At 49.2% G+C, this 19,871-nt stretch overlaps 1 protein-coding gene across 1 annotated transcript in view; it reads right to left on the bottom strand.

The window, feature by feature from the left end:
- ANKIB1 (ankyrin repeat and IBR domain containing 1) overlaps positions 1–19,871 on the bottom strand; it is a 151,900-nt gene that overhangs the window by 120,106 nt on the left and 11,923 nt on the right. The gene's annotated exons all lie outside the window — the stretch shown is intronic.

The following is a 19,871-nucleotide window of genomic DNA, read 5'->3' as shown; positions in this document are numbered from 1 at the left end:
CTCAGAGATCACCGGGAGCTCGAAACGAAAAATAGCAGGAAACATTATAGAGGGATAAACAGCCACATAGAGGGAGAGAGGAGCAAAACGAAGCGGGACACTGGAGGTCTACATGGGCGAAACAGGATCAATCACATCCGACGGAGAGGGGCAAATACACTATTATATTAGAGATGATAATATCACAGCATCTTAAAAAGGGGGCTCTGCCGTACGCAACAAATACAACACGGAGAGAAGTGCTGCGCTGTGCACCAGAATCATTAACTCAGGATTCTCATTCAGTACCATTGCTCCTAGTGTACAACATCTGGCCCCATTGCCCCAACTCCCGAATAGCTTCCCCTCCCGGAGAGCGCCACCTACCGGCCCCCAGAGAGTAACCTCCCGGAGAGCGCCACCTACCGGCCCCCAGAGAGTAACCTCCCAGAGAGCGCCACCTACTGGCCCCCAGAGAGTAACCTCCCAGAGAGCGCCACCTACCGGCGCCCAGAGAGTAACCTCCCAGAGAGCGCCACCTACCGGCGCCCACAGAGTAACCTCCCAGAGAGCGCCACCTACCGGCGCCCAGAGAGTAACCTCCCAGAGAGCGCCACCTACCGGCGCCCAGAGAGTAACCTCCCAGAGAGCGCCACCTACCGGCCCCCAGAGAGTAACCTCCCAGAGAGCGCCACCTACCGGCCCCCAGAGAGTAACCTCCCAGAGAGCGCCACCTACCGGCCCCCAGAGAGTAAGCTCCCAGAGAGCGCCACCTACCGGCCACCAGAGAGCAACCTCCCAGAGAGCGCCACCTCCCAGGCCCCAGAGAGCAATCTCCCAGAGAGCGCCACCTACCGACCCCCAGAGAGTAACCTCCCAGAGAGCAATCTGGCAGAGAGCGTCACCACCCGGCCCCCAGAGAGTAACCTCCCAGAGAGCAATCTGGCAGAGAGCGCCACCTACCGGCCCCCAGAGAGTAACCTCCCGGAGAGCGCCACCTACCGGCCCCCAGAGAGTAACCTCCCAGAGAGCACCACCTACCGGCCCCCAGAGAGTAACCTCCCAGAGAGCGCCACCTACCGGCCCCCAGAGAGTAACCTTCCAGAGAGCGCCACCTACTGGCCCCCAGAGAGTAACCTCCCGGAGAGCGCCACCTACTGGCCCCCAGAGAGTAACCTCCCAGAGAGCGCCACCTACCGGCCCCCAGAGAGTAACCTCCCAGAGAGCGCCACCTACCGGCCCCCAGAGAGTAACCTCCCAGAGAGCGCCACCTACCGGACCCCAGAGGTTAACCTCCCAGATAGCGCCACCTACCGGCCCCCAGAGAGTAACCTCCCAGAGAGCGCCACCTACCGGACCCCAAAGAGCAACCTCCCAGAGAGTGCCACCTACCGGCCACCAGAGAGTAACCTCCCAGAGAGCGCCACCTCCCAGGCCCCAGAGAGCAATCTCCCAGAGAGCGCCACCTACCGACCCCCAGAGAGTAACCTCCCAGAGAGCAATCTGGCAGAGAGCGTCACCACCCGACCCCCAGAGAGTTACCTCCCAGAGAGCAATCTGGCAGAGAGCGCCACCTACCGACCCCCAGAGAGTAACCTCCCAGAGAGCGCCACCTACCAGCCCCCAGAGAGTAACCTCCCGGAGAGCGCCACCTACTGGCCCCCAGAGAGTAACCTCCCAGAGAGTGCCACCTACCAGCCACCAGAGAGCAACCTCCCAGAGAGCGCCACCTACCGGCGCCCAGAGAGTAACCTCCCAGAGAGCGCCACCTACCGGCCCCCAGAGAGTAACCTCCCAGAGAGCGCCACCTACCGGCCCCCAAAGAGTAACCTCCCAGAGAGCGCCACCTACCGGCCCCCAGAGAGTAACCTCCCGGAGAGCGCCACCTACCGGCCTCCAGAGAGTAACCTCCCGGAGAGCGCCACCTACCGGCCCCCAGAGAGTAACCTCCCAGAGAGCGCCACCTACCGGCCCCCAGAGAGTAACCTCCCAGAGAGCGCCACCTACCGGCCCCCAGAGAGTAACCTCCCAGAGAGCACCACCTACCGGCCCCCAGAGAGTAACCTCCCAGAGAGTGCCACCTACAGGCGCCCAGAGAGTAACCTCCCAGAGAGCACCACCTACCGGCCCCCAGAGAGTAACCTCCCAGAGAGTGCCACCTACCGGCCACCAGAGAGTAACCTCACGGAGAGCGCCACCTACCGGCCCCCAGAGAGTAACCTCCCAGAGAGCACCACCTACCGGCCCCCAAAGAGTAACCTCCCAGAGAGCGCCATCTACTGGCCCCCAGAGAGTAACCTCCCGGAGAGCGCCACCTACCGGCCCCCAGAGAGTAACCTCCCAGAGAATGCCACCTACCAGCCACCAGAGAGCAACCTCCCAGAGAGCGCCACCTACCGGCGCCCAGAGAGTAACCTCCCAGAGAGCGCCACCTACCGGCCCCCAGAGAGTAACCTCCCAGAGAGCAATCTGGCAGAGAGCGCCACCTACCGGCCCCCAGAGAGTAACCTCCCGCAGAGCGCCACCTACCGGCCCCCAGAGAGTAACCTCCCAGAGAGCACCACCTACCGGCCCCCAGAGAGTAACCTCCCAGAGAGCGCCACCTACCGGCCCCCAGAGAGTAACCTCCCAGAGAGCGCCACCTACCGGCCCCCAGAGAGTAACCTCCCAGAGAGCGCCACCTACCGGCCCCCAGAGAGTAACCTCCCAGAGAGCGCCACCTACCGGCCCCCAGAGAGTAACCTCCCAGAGAGCGCCACCTACCGGCCCCCAGAGAGTAACCTCCCAGAGAGCGCCACCTACCGGACCCCAGAGAGTAACCTCCCAGAGAGCGCCACCTACCGGCCCCCAGAGAGTAACCTCCCAGAGAGCGCCACCTCCCAGGCCCCAGAGAGCAATCTCCCAGAGAGCGCCACCTACCGACCCCCAGAGAGTAACCTCCCAGAGAGCAATCTGGCAGAGAGCGTCACCACCCGGCCCCCAGAGAGTAACCTCCCAGAGAGCAATCTGGCAGAGAGCGCCACCTACCGACCCCCAGAGAGCAATCTCCCAGAGAGCGCCACCTCCCAGGCCCGAGAGAGCCACCTCCCAGAGAGCGCCAACTCCCTGCCCCCCCCCAAGGGAGCATCCTGCCGACCACCAGATCACCACCTCCTGAAGCCTAGAACGCAACTTTCCATAGAGAGACACCTCCCGGCCCCCTAAAGCACAACCTCTCAAAGTGCCATCTCCCGCCCCCCCCAGGACACAGCCTTCCGGATCCCCAAGGGCACACGTTCGTTCATGACATTTCTTTCCCCGTGAATTCTCCCTCATCACCTGGGAGAGAAGTCGAAGGAACCGCAGCAACTCACCCATGAAGTGGAGACCCCGTAATGTTACAGAGTGGAGGAGCTGAGTCCAGATCTCCTCTGGTCACAACAGCACAAACACAGCGCCCACCGGGAGCATCATGGCTGAACAGCTGCAGCCGTACATCACCAAGCACACTGCAGAGCCGTACATCACCAAGCACACTGCAGAGCCGTACATCACCAAGCACAATGCCGAGCCGTACATCACCAAGCACAATGCCGAGCCGTACATCACCAAGCACAATGCCGAGCCGTACATCACCAAGCACAATGCCGAGCCGTACATCACCAAGCACAATGCCGAGCCGTACATCACCAAGCACAATGCCGAGCCGTACATCACCAAGCACAATGCCGAGCCGTACATCACCAAGCACAATGCCGAGCCGTACATCACCAAGCACAATGCCGAGCCGTACATCACCAAGCACAATGCCGAGCCGTACATCACCAAGCACAATGCCGAGCCGTACATCACCAAGCACAATGCCGAGCCGTACATCACCAAGCACAATGCCGAGCCGTACATCACCAAGCACAATGCCGAGCCGTACATCACCAAGCACAATGCCGAGCCATACATCACCAAGCACAATGCCGAGCCATACATGACCAAGCACAATGCCGAGCCGTACATCACCAAGCACAATGCCGAGCCGTACATCACCAAGCACAATGCCGAGCCGTACATCACCAAGCACAATGCCGAGCCGTACATCACCAAGCACAATGCCGAGCCGTACATCACCAAGCACAATGCCGAGCCGTACATCACCAAGCACAATGCCGAGCATTGGATGGAGCGGTGTAAAGCAGACACATGACTCTGAAGGAGATTTATTCTGTGCAGGGATGGATCACACTGCTCTATCTGCATCTGATGGAGGGGTCTGGGTTTGGTGAATGGAGAACATCACCCCTGACTGCATTATACAGTGATCATACTCTTTAAAAATGGTGAGTCATGACAAGATCGCACATTTCAATTATGTACATAGTACACCAGGCCATTAGACTCCATTGAGTAATGGGGCCCCTTAATTAGTTTACGCAGACACAGGGAAGGCAGGCAATAACCCCTCTTATAGTCATGGACAGCATTTTAGCCCCCTGGACGCAGTTTTTGGACGCTCGGCTACGGAATGTTTCCTCTGATGCTACTTATTTCCCCAATATATGAGCAGTGAGTCAGCGTTACTGCATTTATCCCCTCCCCGTCCTCTGCTAATAAGCTGCAAGTAATGACGGCTCTGGCCCAAGCAGCTCCATCACGGCTGCGGACCTAATGGCGTGGTGACCCGGCGGCTCCGCTCTGCACCGCCGAGAATCTGCTGCTCTGCCGATTGCAAATCAATAACACATTAGGCCTCCGATATCAGAAATGTCTTGTCAGCCGCGGCAGCAGTGGTTTTTGGAGGCAAGTCAAAGAATTAAATATTGAAACAAAAAAAAGTGTCGCAACACCATAAGTGCTAAAAAAAAACAAAAAAAACCTAAAACTAAAAGTAGAAAATATCATCAAAATTAATATTCTCCAAAATAGAAAATAAAATACAAAAATAAAAAAAAATAAAATCTTGATATTTTTGGTTCCCTTATTAATATCTCTCAGGAAGGCTCAACTGCGCTTCTTCTGCAGGACATTTGTATGCGGTCGTTCATTACCCGCACGGCGTGGCGGCACGTCTTCCAGGAGAGCAGCAGTTTAGTCTTTCAGACAGTTTTTATTTTCTTTTAATTGCTGCGATTCTCACCGTGAAAGCAGCAGGATTGGCATGATGTGCCATGTGCGAGCAATATGGAGAACGAAAGCCACAAGAAGAGGAGGAGAACAGGGCCCTTTATGCAGTCTGCCAGCTCATCCTCCTGGCTGCTAATCAGGCAGATGTCCATTGGCGCCAGATCGTGGTGCACAATGTCTGAGAGAAGAGGAGGCTGTTCTTCTGGGCAAATATCGGACGCATTCGGCAGAATAGGGTGTGAAAACTTTCACCTTGTAGATTTAGGCTATGTGTCCACGGTAGAATGTACCTGCGGATTTTTGTGCCTCAAAATCCGCAGCTTTCCCCCAGAATCCGCACCTTCACATAGCTGCGGATTTGACGCGGATTTGACGCGGATTTGACGCGGATTTGACGCGGATTTCGTTGCGGATTTTGATGCGGATTTTGTCCATTGTACTCTAATGTATTTCTGAATAAAGCTTTGACTGTTTTGAAGGCAAAAAAAAAGTCTCTTTGTGTCATTTCCTGTCCCAACCCTCCTTTCTTCTCCATTATCCATTTTGCTAGCAGTCTCACAGTGTGCTTATACAGAAAAGCTGCGGCCAACACCACTGGGCTCTTACATTCTAACAGGCTGTATATAATAACCCAGTGGTGGCGGCCGCAGCTTACAGCCAAAAAATATGGTCCCATGTTCCCTTTCACTGTTATTAAAAAAAAAAAAAAATGTGCTCCGCTGTATTTTCACTGTCCAGCCCGATGCAAGCAAGCAACTGAGGGCTGTGCTTCTCAGCGGGATAAGGCTGAAGCATTCTCTGCCCCTCCCGCTGAGAAAAACAGTCCTCAGCTGCCCCTGAAAATGGCGGCTTCATTGTGAAGCGCCATTCTCAGGTGCTGTACCGAGGCTCATCCAGCCGCCCTGATGCATTTGGCTGGCTGGGTAATCTGAAGGGGTTAATGCCAGTTTTCTGCAAACTGGCACTAAGCCCGAGGTTCATGATGTCATGCCTGTGTAGACACGGCCATTATGAACCTCCGTTTGGTAATAAAGAAAAGAAAACACTTTTTGAAAAATTTTATTTGAAATAAAAACACACACACATCCCTGATTGCCATCTTTATTACTCCCAAGCCTCAGAGGTTAATCCAGGACAATATCACAGGAAAGCTCTCTGCCGGCTGCTGGGAGCGGCAGAACTCACTGGCCGGGTCAGCTCAGTTCATAGCTGAGCTCGGGTCAGCTGACTTCAGAGCATCAGCTGACCCGGGCACAGAAGTCAGCCGGTCAGCTGACTTAATTCGCGAGCGCGGGCGGGTCAGCTGAGTGCACATCGACAGCTGAATAGTCGGCCGATGTGCACTCATCTGACCCAGGCACGGACGTCAACCGGTCCCAGCAGACGGAAGAGAGCTTTGCAGCATCTCGTACACTGACGGCTGCTGGGACCGGCTGACGTCCATGCCCGGGTCACATGACTGCACATCGTCAGCTGACTTAATTCGCGAGCGCAGGCGGATCAGCTGACTGCACACCGACCAGCTGATGTGCCGGGCTCCGATGTGCACTCATGTGACCCGGGCACGGACATCAGCCGGTCCCAGCAGACAGAAGAGAGCTGTGCAGCATCTCGTACACTGACAGCTGCTGTGACCGGCTGACGTCAGTGCCCGGGTCAGCCGGGTGCACATCGGAGCTGTCATGGATTATCGTCGGGGGATTCAGGGAGTAATAAAGATGGGAATCAGGGATGTTTGTGTGTTTTTATTTCAAATAAAATTTTTCAAAAAGTGTTTTCTTTTCTTTATTACCAAACGGAGGTTCATAATGGCCGTGTCTACACAGGCATGACATTATGAACCTCGGGCTTAGTGCCAGTTTGCAGAAAACTGGCATTAACCCCTTCAGATTACCCAGCCAGCCAAATGCATCAGGGCGGCTGGATGAGCCTCGGTACAGCACCTGAGAATGGCGCTTCACAATGAAGCCGCCATTTTCAGGGGCAGCTGAGGACTGTTTTTCTCAGCGGGAGGGGCAGAGAATGCTTCAGCCTTATCCCGCTGAGAAGCACAGCCCTCAGTTGCTTGCTTGCATCGGGCTGGACAGTGAAAATACAGCGGAGCACATTTTTTTTTTTTTTTTTTAAAACGAATTGTGAAAAAAGAGCTGGGATCCTGTTTTGCCAGCTAAAAGCAAGCAGCCTGTAACTAGCTGCTTTTAGCTGGCAATCCAGAGTCCGGACACAACGCGACTACACTGCCACTACTCTACACTACAAAATGGTGAAACTTCCTCTTCCTGCACTATCCTACATCACTTCCTGCGGATTTGTTTGCGAGATCCGCACCAAATCCGCAGGAAAAAGAGCCTGTGGGAACAGACCTGCGGATTTCTTGCGGATTTTACACCTTGCATTGACTTGCATGGGAAAAATCCGCACCAAAATCCGCAACAATAATTGACATGCTGCAGTTTGTTCCGCATCAAAATCCGCGGCAAATCCGCAGCGGAAAAATCCGCAGCATGGGCACAGCATTTCCAAAATGCCATTGAAATGGCTTGGAAGTGCTGCTGCTGCAGTTTTTCGGGAAATCCGCGGCAAATCCGCGGCAAAATCCGCGCAAAATCCGCGGTAAATCCTGTAGCGTGGGCACATAGCCTTAGACATTCCAATATAAAATATCTATAGACTTCATCTTTAAAGGAGCACCTGAAAAATGTTTAGTTGTGGGGTTCTTTTGGTACCTGGTGTAAATGCCGCTGTTTTCCTGAATCCGGTGATGTTTTTCTTGTGTTCCTGCACCTCTCCGTTCCAGAGATATTGCCCCTTCTTCCTTGCATATAAATCTAGTCTTGTTAGCCAAGTGGGTGTGCTCCTAAAAATCTCCTTTAGAAGAACCACACCCACTTGGCTCAAAGGAATAGATGTGTACACAGGGAAGAAGCAGCCATATCTCAAGAACGGAGAGGCACAGAAACAAAAGAAAAACAGGGTCGGATTCAGGAGAAAAGCGGCATTTATACCAGGCAAACATACATTTTATAAAATATACGGTGGTTGCGGTAAGTATTCAGACCCCTTTAAATCTTTCACGCTTTGTTTCATTGTAGCCATTTGGTAAATTCAAAATTGTTATTTTTTTCTCATTAAATGTACAGAAATGTAGAAATTGTTGCACATTAATTAAAGAAAAACTGAAATATCCCATGTTCATAAGTATTCAGACCCTTTGCTCAGTATTGAGTAGAAGCCCCCCTCCTTTTGAGCTAGTACAGCCATGAGTCTTCTTGGGATCCTGGGGTTTGGGGATCCTCGGCCATTCTTCCTTGCAGATCCTCTCCAGTTCCGTCAGGTTGGATGGTGTACGTTGGTGGACGCCATTTTCAGGTCTCTCCAGAGATGCTCAATTGGGTTTAGGTCAGGACTCTGGTTGGGCCAGTCAAGAATGGTCATAGAGTTGTTCTGAAGTCACTCCTTTGTTATTTTAGCTGTGTGCTTAGGTTCATTGTCTTGTTGGAAGGTGAACCTTCGGCCAAGTCTGAGGTCCAGAGCACTCTGGAAGAGGTTTTCTTCCAGGATATCTCTGTACTTGGCCGCATTCATCTGTCCTTCAATTGCAACCAGTCCTGTCCCTGCAGCTGAAAAACACCCCCATAGCATGATGCTGCCACCACCATGTTTCACTGTGGGGATTGTATTGGGCAGGTGATGAGCAATGCCTGGTTTTCTCCACACATACCGCTTAGAATTATCACCAAAAAGTTCTATCTTTGTCTCATCAGACCAGAGAATCTTATTTCTCATAGACTGGGAGTCTTCATGTGTTTTTTTGCAAACTCTACATGGGCTTTCATATGTCTTGCACTGAGGAGAGGCTTACGTCAGACCACACTGCCATAAAAGCCTGACTGGTGGAGGCTGCAGTGATAGCTGACTTTGTGGAACGTTCTGCCATCTCCCTACTGCATCTCTGGAGCTCAGTCGCAGTGATCTTGGGGTTCTTCTTTACCTCTCTCACCAAGGCTCTTCTCCTGCAATTGCTCAGTTTGGCTGGACGGCCAGGTCTAGGAAGAGTTCTGGTGGTCCCAAACTTCTTCCATTTAAGGATTATGGAGGCCACTGTGCTCTTAGGAACCCTGAGTACTGCAGGAATTTTTTTGTAACCTTGGCCAGATCTGTGCCTTGCCACAATTCTGTCTCTGAGCTCCTTGGGCAGTTCCTTTGACCTCATGATTATCATTTGGTGTGACATGCAGTGTGAGCTGTGAGGTCTTATATAGAGAGGTGTGCGCCTTTCCAAATCAAGTCCTATCAGTTTAATTACACACAGCTGGACTCCAATGAAGGAGCAGAACCATCTCAAGGAGGATCACAAGGAAATGGACAGCATGGGACTTCAATATGAGTGTGAAAAAAGGGGCTGAATACTTATGACCATGTGATATTTCAGTTTTTCTTGTTTAATAAATTTGAAAAAAATTCTACATTTCTGTTTTTTGTGTCAAGATGGGCGATGGGTGCAGAGTGTACATTAATGAGAAAAAAAAATGAACTTTTTTTGAATTTACCAAAAATGGCTGCAATGAAACAAAGGGTGAAAAATTTAAAGGGGTCTGAATACTTTCCATGCCCACTAAAAATATATATTATATACACACACCATGTGGCCAGCTCTCCTTGTTACAACCATTCTTTCAGGCTTTGTTTACATGGAACATAACTACATGATTCCAAATACAAGGAGATCTGGCCACATGATGTATCTATCCCTCTATCTATCTATCTATCTATCTATCCCTCTATCCCTCTATCTATCCCTCTATCTATCCCTCTATCTATCCCTCTATCTATCCCTCTATCTATCCCTCTATCTATCCCTCTATCTATCCCTCTATCTATCCCTCTATCTATCCCTCTATCTATCATGTGACCAGCTCTCCTTGTATTTGGAATCATGCAGGGAAGTTATGTTCCATGTAAACAAAGTCTGAAAGAATGGTTGTAACAAGGAGAGCTGGGCACATGCTATATATGTCTCGTCTATATTTATATTATGTATCTTTGCCTGGTGTAAATGCCGCTTTTCTCCTGAATCCGACCCAGTTTTTCTTTTGTTTCTGCGCCACTCCATTCCTGAGATATGGCTTCCTCTTCCATGTATACACAACTATTCTTTTGAGCCAAGTGGGTGTGGTTCTTCTAGAGGAGATTTTTTTTAGGAGTACACCCACTTGTCTAACAAGACTAAATTTATATGCAAGAAAAAAGGGAAATATCTCCGGAATGGAGAGGCGCAGGAACACGAGAAAAACATCACCGGATTCAGGAAAACAGCAGCATTTACACGGGATGGAGGGAGAGAGACATGGGGGGGGAGAGAGACATGGGGGGGAGAGAGACATGGGGGGGGAGAGAGACATGGGGGGGGAGAGAGACATGGGGGGGGAGAGAGACATGGGGGGGGAGAGAGACATGGGGGGGAGAGAGACATGGGGGGGGAGAGAGACATGGGGGGGGAGAGACATGGGGGGGAGAGAGACATGGGGGGGAGAGAGACATGGGGGGGGGAGAGAGACATGGGGGGGGGAGAGAGACATGGGGGGGAGAGAGACATGGGGGGGAGAGAGACATGGGGGGGAGAGAGACATGGGGGGGGAGAGAGACATGGGGGGGGAGAGAGACATGGGGGGGAGAGAGACATGGGGGGGAGAGAGACATGGGGGGGAGAGAGACATGGGGGGGAGAGAGACATGGGGGGGGAGAGAGACATGGGGGGGGAGAGAGACATGGGGGGGAGAGAGACATGGGGGGGAGAGAGACATGGGGGGGAGAGAGACATGGGGGGGAGAGAGACATGGGGGGGAGAGAGACATGGGGGGGAGAGAGACATGGGGGGGAGAGAGACATGGGGGGGAGAGAGACATGGGGGGGAGAGAGACATGGGGGGGAGAGAGACATGGGGGGGGAGAGAGACATGGGGGGGAGAGAGACATGGGGGGGAGAGAGACATGGGGGGGAGAGAGACATGGGGGGGAGAGAGACATGGGGGGGAGAGAGACATGGGGGGGAGAGAGACATGGGGGGGAGAGAGACATGGGGGGGAGAGAGACATGGGGGGGAGAGAGACATGGGGGGGAGAGAGACATGGGGGGGAGAGAGACATGGGGGGGAGAGAGACATGGGGGGGAGAGAGACATGGGGGGGAGAGAGACATGGGGGGGAGAGAGACATGGGGGGGAGAGAGACATGGGGGGGAGAGAGACATGGGGGGGAGAGAGACATGGGGGGGGGGAGAGACATGGGGGGGAGAGAGACATGGGGGGGGGGAGAGACATGGGGGGGGAGAGAGACATGGGGGGGGAAAGAGACATGGGGGGGGAGAGAGACATGGGGGGGGAGAGAGACATGGGGGGGGAGAGAGACATGGGGGGGAGAGAGACATGGGGGGGGGAGAGAGACATGGGGGGGGAGAGAGACATGGGGGGGAGAGACATGGGGGGGGGGAGAGAGACATGGGGGGGGGAGAGAGACATGGGGGGGGGAGAGAGACATGGGGGGGGAGAGAGACATGGGGGGGGAGAGAGACATGGGGGGGGAGAGAGACATGGGGGGGGAGAGAGACATGGGGGGGGAGAGAGACATGGGGGGGAGAGAGACATGGGGGGGAGAGAGACATGGGGGGGAGAGAGACATGGGGGGGAGAGAGACATGGGGGGGAGAGAGACATGGGGGGGAGAGAGACATGGGGGGGAGAGAGACATGGGGGGGAGAGAGACATGGGGGGAGAGAGACATGGGGGCAGAGAGACATGGGGGCAGAGAGACATGGGGGCAGAGAGACATGGGGGCAGAGAGACATGGGGGGGAGAGAGACATGGGGGGGAGAGAGACATGGGGGGGAGAGAGACATGGGGGGGAGAGAGACATGGGGGGGAGAGAGACATGGGGGGGAGAGAGACATGGGGGGGAGAGAGACATGGGGGGGAGAGAGACATGGGGGGGAGAGAGACATGGGGGGGAGAGAGACATGGGGGGGAGAGAGACATGGGGGGGAGAGAGACATGGGGGGGAGAGAGACATGGGGGGGAGAGAGACATGGGGGGAGAGAGACATGGGGGGAGAGAGACATGGGGGGAGAGAGACATGGGGGGAGAGAGACATGGGGGGAGAGAGACATGGGGGGAGAGAGACATGGGGGGCAGAGAGACATGGGGGCAGAGAGACATGGGGGGAGAGAGACATGGGGGGAGAGAGACATGGGGGAGAGAGACATGGGGGGAGAGAGACATGGGGGGAGAGAGACATGGGGGGAGAGAGACATGGGGGGAGAGAGACATGGGGGGAGAGAGACATGGGGGGAGAGAGACATGGGGGGAGAGAGACATGGGGGGAGAGAGACATGGGGGGAGAGAGACATGGGGGGGAGAGAGACATGGGGGGGAGAGAGACATGGGGGGAGAGAGACATGGGGGGAGAGAGACATGGGGGGAGAGAGACATGGGGGGAGAGAGACATGGGGGGAGAGAGACATGGGGGGAGAGAGACATGGGGGGAGAGAGACATGGGGGGAGAGAGACATGGGGGGAGAGAGACATGGGGGGAGAGAGACATGGGGGGAGAGAGACATGGGGGGAGAGAGACATGGGGGGATAGAGACATGGGGGGATAGAGACATGGGGGGATAGAGACATGGGGGGATAGAGACATGGGGGGATAGAGACATGGGGGGATAGAGACATGGGGGGATAGAGACATGGGGGGATAGAGACATGGGGGGATAGAGACATGGGGGGATAGAGACATGGAGGGATAGAGACATGGAGGGATAGAGACATGGAGGGATAGAGACATGGAGGGATAGAGACATGGAGGGATAGAGACATGGAGGGATAGAGACATGGAGGGATAGATAGACAGAGGGATAGATAGACAGAGGGATAGATAGACAGAGGGATAGATAGATAGAGGGATAGATAGATAGAGGGATAGATAGATAGAGGGATAGATAGATAGAGGGATAGATAGATAGAGGGATAGATAGATAGAGGGATAGATAGATAGAGGGATAGATAGATAGAGGGATAGATAGATAGAGGGATAGATAGATAGAGGGATAGATAGATAGATAGATAGATAGATAGATAGATAGATAGAGGGATAGATAGATAGAGGGATAGATAGATAGATAGATAGATAGAGGGATAGATAGATAGATAGATAGATAGAGGGATAGATAGATAGATAGATAGAGGGATAGATAGATAGAGGGATAGATAGATAGAGGGATAGATAGATAGAGGGATAGATAGATAGAGGGATAGATAGATAGAGGGATAGATAGATAGAGGGATAGATAGATAGAGGGATAGATAGATAGAGGGATAGATAGATAGAGGGATAGATAGATAGAGGGATAGATAGATAGAGGGATAGATAGATAGAGGGATAGATAGAGGGATAGATAGAGGGATAGATAGATAGAGGGATAGATAGATAGAGGGATAGATAGATAGAGGGATAGATAGATAGAGGGATAGATAGATAGAGGGATAGATAGATAGAGGGATAGATAGATAGAGGGATAGATAGATAGAGGGATAGATAGATAGAGGGATAGATAGATAGAGGGATAGATAGATAGAGGGATAGATAGATAGAGGGATAGATAGATAGAGGGATAGATAGATAGAGGGATAGATAGATAGATAGATAGATAGAGGGATAGATAGATAGAGGGATAGATAGATAGATAGATAGATAGATAGATAGATAGAGGGATAGATAGATAGATAGATAGAGGGATAGATAGATAGATAGATAGATAGATAGATAGAGGGATAGATAGATAGATAGAGGGATAGATAGATAGATAGAGGGATAGATAGATAGATAGAGGGATAGATAGATAGATAGAGGGATAGATAGATAGATAGATAGAGGGATAGATAGATAGATAGATAGAGGGATAGATAGATAGATAGAGGGATAGATAGATAGATAGATAGAGGGATAGATAGATAGATAGATAGATAGATAGATAGATAGATAGATAGAGGGATAGATAGATAGATAGATAGAGGGATAGATAGATAGATAGAGGGATAGATAGATAGATAGAGGGATAGATAGATAGATAGATAGATAGATAGATAGATAGAGGGATAGATAGATAGATAGATAGAGGGATAGATAGATAGATAGAGGGATAGATAGATAGATAGAGGGATAGATAGATAGATAGAGGGATAGATAGATAGAGGGATAGATAGATAGATAGATAGATAGATAGATAGATAGATAGATAGATAGATAGATAGATAGATAGAGGGATAGATAGATAGATAGATAGATAGAGGGATAGATAGATAGATAGATAGATAGATAGAGGGATAGATAGATAGATAGATAGAGGGATAGATAGATAGATAGAGGGATAGATAGATAGATAGAGGGATAGATAGATAGATAGAGGGATAGATAGATAGAGGGATAGATAGATAGAGGGATAGATAGATAGATAGATAGATAGAGGGATAGATAGATAGATAGAGGGATAGATAGATAGATAGAGGGATAGATAGATAGAGGGATAGATAGATAGAGGGATAGATAGATAGATAGAGGGATAGATAGATAGATAGATAGAGGGATAGATAGATAGATAGAGGGATAGATAGATAGATAGATAGATAGATAGAGGGATAGATAGATAGATAGAGGGATAGATAGATAGATAGAGGGATAGATAGATAGATAGATAGATAGAGGGATAGATAGATAGATAGAGGGATAGATAGATAGATAGATAGATAGAGGGATAGATAGATAGATAGATAGAGGGATAGATAGATAGAGGGATAGATAGATAGATAGATAGAGGGATAGATAGATAGATAGATAGATAGAGGGATAGATAGATAGATAGAGGGATAGATAGATAGATAGATAGAGGGATAGATAGATAGATAGATAGATAGATAGATAGATAGATAGAGGGATAGATAGATAGATAGAGGGATAGATAGATAGATAGATAGAGGGATAGATAGATAGATAGATAGATAGATAGATAGATAGATAGATAGAGGGATAGATAGATAGATAGATAGATAGAGGGATAGATAGATAGATAGAGGGATAGATAGATAGATAGATAGATAGAGGGATAGATAGATAGATAGAGGGATAGATAGATAGATAGATAGATAGAGGGATAGATAGATAGATAGATAGATAGAGGGATAGATAGATAGATAGATAGAGGGATAGATAGATAGATAGATAGATAGATAGATAGATAGAGGGATAGATAGATAGATAGAGGGATAGATAGATAGATAGATAGAGGGATAGATAGATAGATAGATAGAGGGATAGATAGATAGATAGATAGATAGAGGGATAGATAGATAGATAGATAGATAGATAGATAGAGGGATAGATAGATAGAGGGATAGATAGATAGATAGAGGGATAGATAGATAGATAGATAGATAGAGGGATAGATAGATAGATAGAGGGATAGATAGATAGATAGATAGAGGGATAGATAGATAGATAGATAGATAGATAGATAGAGGGATAGATAGATAGATAGAGGGATAGATAGATAGATAGATAGATAGAGGGATAGATAGATAGATAGATAGATAGAGGGATAGATAGATAGATAGATAGAGGGATAGATAGATAGATAGATAGAGGGATAGATAGATAGATAGATAGAGGGATAGATAGATAGATAGATAGAGGGATAGATAGATAGATAGATAGAGGGATAGATAGATAGATAGATAGATAGATAGATAGATAGAGGGATAGATAGATAGATAGATAGATAGATAGAGGGATAGATAGATAGATAGATAGAGGGATAGATAGATAGATAGAGGGATAGATAGATAGATAGATAGAGGGATAGATAGATAGATAGATAGATAGAGGGATAGATAGATAGATAGATAGATAGAGGGATAGATAGAGAGATAGATAGATAGAGGGATAGATAGATAGATAGAGGGATAGATAGATAGAGGGATAGATAGATAGATAGAGGGATAGATAGATAGATAGAGGGATAGATAGATAGATAGAGGGATAGATAGATAGATAGAGGGATAGATAGATAGATAGAGGGATAGATAGATAGATAGAGGGATAGAGGGAGGGATAGATAGAGGGATAGAGGGAGGGATAGATAGATCGAGGGATAGATAGATCGAGGGATAGATAGATCGAGGGATAGATAGATCGAGGGATAGATAGATAGAGGGATAGATAGATAGAGGGATAGATAGATAGATAGAGGGATAGATAGATAGATAGAGGGATAGATAGATAGATAGAGGGATAGATAGATAGATAGATAGAGGGATAGATAGATAGAGGGATAGATAGATAGAGGGATAGATAGATAGAGGGATAGATAGATAGATAGAGGGAGGGAGGGATCTATAGTATGTGGCCAGTTCTCCTTGCTGTAACCATTTTTTTAGGTTTTGTTTACATGAAACATAAAAACATGATTCTAGAGGGGGGAAGAGGTAAAAAAAAAAAAAAAAAAGCCCTTGTGTTACAGCAGCAGGAGGAGCAGGGCTGGTAGTTTTTCCTCTTGTTGAAGGTTGTGCTGGAGGAAGATGCGCCAAATTCATTAAGACGTGTGCGCCATTCTGCCAATGCAAGGAACACTGGAGAATATTTCAGTCGTAATTTCGGCCATATTTTCAGAAATTATGATGAATTTTTGGGTCATGATTAGCCATTTCCCCCCCCCTCCACTTTGCAAAACGAAAGCAGAACTGTTAGAGAAAGGAGCAAAAACATCACAAGTTGCAAAATTTCCTAATTAAGCATCAGCTGCAATAAAGCCAATGACACTACCATGTCAGGGCCCGGCACGCTCTCTGCCCCCTCTTCACTTTCTCAGCATCTCCCTATTAGCGAGCGATGATCTCACATTAGTAACGCTGCCGTCAATCCCCTGGACTGTGACACTGCGGCCAAGTGCAGTCACGAGCTCGAGGCGCCGGTGGATCGCCTCCATAGAAGAGCATCGCTGAGCATTTCATTTGGAGCGGTGATTTGTGTCGCCGCAGTTTACAGGTTCTGGGAATCGTGCCCTAATACCCGAGCGTCCTATTAAACCGGCTCCAGTCCTTGACAAGGTGCTTTTAATCTGAGTGAATGTTAACCGCCTAAGTGCAGGATCTACGTCTCCCACCGAGGGCTCCGGCCCAGCCATTACAGCCGACCGCTCCCCGCTCTGCCTATCATTATAAGGAGATTCCCCAGAATACAAGGTACAAGAACGTCCTTAACGTGAGTTTATATCATCCATCCATACTGGAATATGACTCACTGTAGTTACAGGCCCAAACTCCGAGGCTGCACTACTGAAACCATCCTTTGGAATAAATACCTGCAATCAGTCGCTTCCTATACCCGTCCACAAGCTTCTTACTCCTCTCACCTGGAATTTTGCACTCTTCTTTTGCAAACTCCTCCAGGTCAACTTCTCCCCTTTTTATCTGGTTTCAGGTGTGATTTTCATATTGCCCACAGCAAGCGACTTTGAATGAGCATCATATGATTGAAACAAAGTTGATTACCCACAATTTTGGAAAAGCGGCAATAATTTTGCGCATAATTATGTCAAAATTGCCTTTTTTCCCCCCTCTGGTATTTTTTTTTTGTGCTGTTCCAATACACAATGTGCAAGTAATTGCAATATTTTTCTGGGAGAAATTTTATTTCCTGGAACCGTTCCAAGGGTGCCAACACATTCGGCCATGACTGTTTATTTCAGGTGGGGAGGGGCGGGGGGGGTTTGCCACCCTTTCATTCAGAGTTTGGGGCTTTCCAGATGTTTTTGCCCAATTTATAAATTTCAATAATGTTACAATTTTTTTTTTATTTTTTTTTTATGCCAATGTGCTTCAGCATTTTCCACTGAGGTTTTTTTTTTTTTTTAAAACATCTTTTTTATTTAAATTTTTTAAACATAACAGAAAGGGAAGCAATAACTTGTTCAAAGAATTAAACATCCACGGAGTGTTTTTATGTACACCTGCAATATTTCCAGCATTTTGAACTTAAAAAAATAAAAAGATAAAGAAATACAATTTACTTAATACTGCAAAAAAAAAAAAAAAAAAAGCGCAAATGATGAATCAGGCCCCTAGCTTTGGCTGAAAATGCCAAATAAAACAATGGCCTATTTCTTGTCTTATGTAATTTTTTTGCTACCAGGTGAAAAAGCCGCTGTTCTCCTGAATCCGGCGTTGTTTTTCTTTTGTTCCTGCGCCTCTCGGTTCCAAAGATATGGCCACTTCCTCCCTACAGACATATCTAGTCTTTTTAGCCAAGTGGGAGTGTTCTTTTGAGAACCACTCCCAGATGGCTAAAAGAAAAAGGGGCCATATCTCAGGAATGGAGAGGAGCAGGAACAAAAGGAAAACATCTCCGGATTCAGGAGAACAGCGGCATTTACAGCAAGATATAAGAAAACACATTTTTGGCAAGTGATGGGTCCTCTTTAAGAGGGTGACAGTCTGTCCTTTTATATGGACTGCCATCTATGCAGCGGTGCCCTACTGACAGTTCCTTTAAAAGAACATTTGCTTGCACCGAACATTCAGCAAAGATCCAATTGAGGTAATGGGACGAGGGAACACAATATAATTCATCCAGCCCGGTCTGACGCTGGCGCGCTGCCATGAAGCTAATGTATCTGGCAATGATGGAGAAGCCTTTAACTTTTCTCAGACTTGTGGAATTCTGTGTTTGCAGCCAGAGAATTACACTGAATCCATCATCCTTTCTTTTCCCCTTGGAAAGGGTTTATAGATTAGAGAAGTCGAAATGGAATAAATCTTAGTGAGCCGTCGCTTTGTGTCAGCGGTTCCTCAGATTCAGAAAACGACGAGGTACAGAGTGGTGATGTTCGGTGTCAGCCATCAGACTGGAATCTGTCACCAAAGGGATGAGAATGGCAATACATTAGAGGATGAAAAAGGGCGTGACAGCAGGGTCTGACTACAAAGAGTTTGTTTGTAGTCTGTTACCATGGAGACAAAACATTGTCTAAGTGTCGGTTAGGCTGCTTTCACACATCCGGCTTGAGCTCTGCGGCTCAATCCGGCTGTGCAAGCTATGCAACGGATGCGGTGAACACACCGCATCCTTTGCATAAGTTTTTCCTTTGCGGCCAGTCCGGTTTTTGCCGCTTGCGGCATGCTACTGAGCATGCGCAGTGGCAAAAACTGCATGCGGCGGCCGGATGCGGTTATTGCCACATCGCGCCGCATCCGGCCGCCATAGGCATGCATTGAAAAATGCGCCGCAGCGGCCGAATGCGGCGCGATGCGGTTTTTTTTTGCCGCACGAAAAAACGTGCCAGGCAACGTTCCATCCGGCCGCCGCATCGGCTAAATCTGACGCATGCGGCAAAAACCGGATGGAACGCAAGGCCTTGCGGCACAATGCGGCACTAATTAAAGTCTATGCAGAAAAAACGCAACCGGCAGCAGAAAAAAACGGTTGCGATTTTCATGCAAAGTGCCGGATTGTGCCGCATTGCAGAAACCGGAGGTGTGAAAGCAGCCTTAACGTTAAGAATTGGGAGACCTGTGCATTCACCACCACGTCTTCTCCAATAGCGGGCAAATCGCTAGGCAGGACGGGAGTCAGAGGACCCCCCCAAACTGGAGATAGATATTGGGACTTGTATGCAGGATGGACTTTCTGAGACACCCTCTCCTCCTTTGTTCAGTGACCGTTATCAGTGAAGAGTTATCCGCGCATGCGCAGCTCTTCGCA

Source organism: Anomaloglossus baeobatrachus, chromosome 6 (assembly GCF_048569485.1).
Source record: "Anomaloglossus baeobatrachus isolate aAnoBae1 chromosome 6, aAnoBae1.hap1, whole genome shotgun sequence".
Taxonomy (NCBI): Eukaryota; Metazoa; Chordata; class Amphibia; order Anura; family Aromobatidae; genus Anomaloglossus; species Anomaloglossus baeobatrachus.
The sequence above is the reverse complement of the archived record's forward strand: the minus strand, read 5'-3'. Positions and strand labels throughout refer to the sequence as shown.